Here is a 2,689-nt window from a genome sequence, read left to right on the forward strand (position 1 = left end):
GGTTGCGGCACTTGGGCTCTCTAGTTGTGGCACACGGGCTTAGTTGCCCCACCGCATGTGGGATCTTAGTTCCCCAACCAGGGATCCAACCTGCGTCCCCTTCATTGGAATGCAGATTCTTAACCACTGGACCACCAGGGAAGTCCCTACAAGGAATTTTTATCGTAAGAAACAAAAAGCTGTATTAGTTGTCTATCACTGTATAACATATTACCACATTTTGTGGCTTAAAACAACAGCAAACACTTATTATCTCACACAGTGTCTGTGGGTCAGAAATTTGGGAGCAGCTTAGCTGGAGGTTTCAGCTCAGTGTTTCACGCAGTCAAAATGTCTGCCAAGGGCTTGACTGGGGCAGGAGGATACACTTCCCGGGTGACTCACTCACAGGCTGGTGCTGGTTGCTGGTGGGAGGCCTCAGCTCCTCTCCATAAGGGCCTCTCCACAAAGCTGCTTGAGTGTCTTCTCAACATGGTGACTGGCTTCCCCCAGGGGGAGTGATTCAAGAGACTAGCCAGTATGGTTATTGGTCACCAGGCACTGTGCTGGACAGATGGGCCACAGATGGGGAGAAAGAAGAAAAATAAATACAAATAAGTTGATCCTTGGCCTCTCTGTTTAACGAGGAAGACGCCCATAACCAAATAATTATAATTTGTGTATAATAAAGTATACTAGTAGTACCTGGGTCAGGTGGGGAAAGTTTTCTAAGAAGACCCTTCTGCCAGGGTCTTGAAGGATGAGATGGATAGGATCCAGATGAAGAGAAGGGAGAAGGGCATTTCTATCAGGAAGGAACCCATATAGGATGTTTTGTGGGGAGGTGAGACTCTGTAGTGGGACTGGCAGGTGGGGTGGATGGCAGGAAAGCTGGCAAGGTCGGCTGGGGTGACACTGCGATGGGTTTGGCGGCTCAGTGAAGAGTTTGGGTTGTTCCCCGAGAGTGGTGGGAAGTTCTCGAAGGTTCTGAAACAGGAATGAGGACTCCTGTGGGTGGCTCCAGGGGCTGAGGCTTCCTTCTAAGGCTTGTTTAAACACACGCGCATCCATCCCCTTCAGGTTCTAGATCACAGGGGGTTGTGTATGATTTGAGGAAAGCTGTAGTCTCCATTACGCAGAGACATCCGTTCTTGTGAGGAACTAATGACTGCCCCTCTGCTGGTTTCCTTTAATAGCAGCCAAATATAATTCCACAGGCATCCAAATTAAGCAAAGTTTTTTCAGCACCAAGAAGGCCACATCTGCATAATGAAAAGATGTCGTCAGAAGTCTGCGAAAATTCTCCCTGTGGACTCCTCATCAGATAACTTGTCATCCTCCTACCAAAAAACCTCCCAACCAATTCAGAAAATAATATTTGGAAAATAACCCTTTTTAGCAGTTCAGGCCCTACCAATAAGCAGCTTACAGCAGACTCACAATTCCTATGTTAAGTGAGCAAAGTCCAGAGATGCTAGTCGCAGGTTTTATTATTTAAATGTCCATGGGCCAATTTTACGTCTGGGCTTTCACTCTGCGGTTGCTTTGGTGAAGCCTGGTCCTGCGTAGGGGAACCATTATGCTGCAGAAGCTCCTGGAAGCTGCACGGCCCATGGTTAAGAGCCTGCCTCGGCAGCCAGCCTGCCTGGGCTGATGTCCTGGCTCTGACACTTTCTACTCTGTGACCTTGGGTAAGTTACTTGAGTTCTCGGCACCTCTGTTTCTCATCTGTGAAATAAGAATGGTCTTAGTCTGTTTGGGCTGCTCTAACAAAATAACAGACTGGGTAGCTTACATGAACAGAAATTTATTTCTCACAGTTCTGGAGGCTGGAGTCCAACATGAAGGAGAAAGTATGATCCGTTCTGGGGGAAGCCCTCTCCATTGTTCACAGCTGGTGCCTTCTCACTTTGTCCTCACGCGGTGGAAGATGGTTGGGGATGTCTCTGGAATCTCTTTCATGAGGCACTGATCCCATTCATGAGGGCTCCACCCTCTTGACTTAAGCACCTCCCAAAGACCCCACCTACTACTACCATCATCTTTGGGGGTTAAGATTTCAACATATGAATTTTTTGGGCGGGGACACAAACATTCAAACAGAATGAATTAATCCTCATGGAAGATCATGAGCATCTGGCATATAGCTCCATATAAGTATATGCTGTCATTATTACCCTAGTATAAATTAATTGATCTGCAACTTTTCTCCCATTAAGCTGTACCTATAAATTTTTTTTGTTTTGAGTTAGCTGTCCCAATCATAATAAATGGCACCAATCATCTGGTTGGGTTCATGGAAGAAACCACCCAATCAATCACCAAGTTCTGTTATTTCTTACTCCTAAGTATATTTTGGTCTTATCTATTTCTTTCTAGTACATATGGTACATGTGGTAATTAAGCCTACAGGCTTTGGACCCAGAGTGCCCAGGTTCAAATCCTGACTCTCCATTCACCAACTGTGTGACCTTGAGCAAATTTCTTAAACTCTCTGATCCTCGGCATTCTCTATAAAACAACAAAAATAAAGATACCTACTTCATAGGTGTTTGTGAGGATTGAATGAAATCATGCAGGTGCCTGGCACTTAGTTATACATTCAATAAAACCTAATCTTCATTAATATTATCCCCATTCTAGTCCCAGCCATACCATCTCTCACTTAAATGTTCATGTTGGCCTCTTAACTAGTCCCCGACCTCCAATC

This window comes from Physeter macrocephalus, chromosome 20, assembly GCF_002837175.3.
Source record: "Physeter macrocephalus isolate SW-GA chromosome 20, ASM283717v5, whole genome shotgun sequence".
Taxonomy (NCBI): Eukaryota; Metazoa; Chordata; class Mammalia; order Artiodactyla; family Physeteridae; genus Physeter; species Physeter macrocephalus.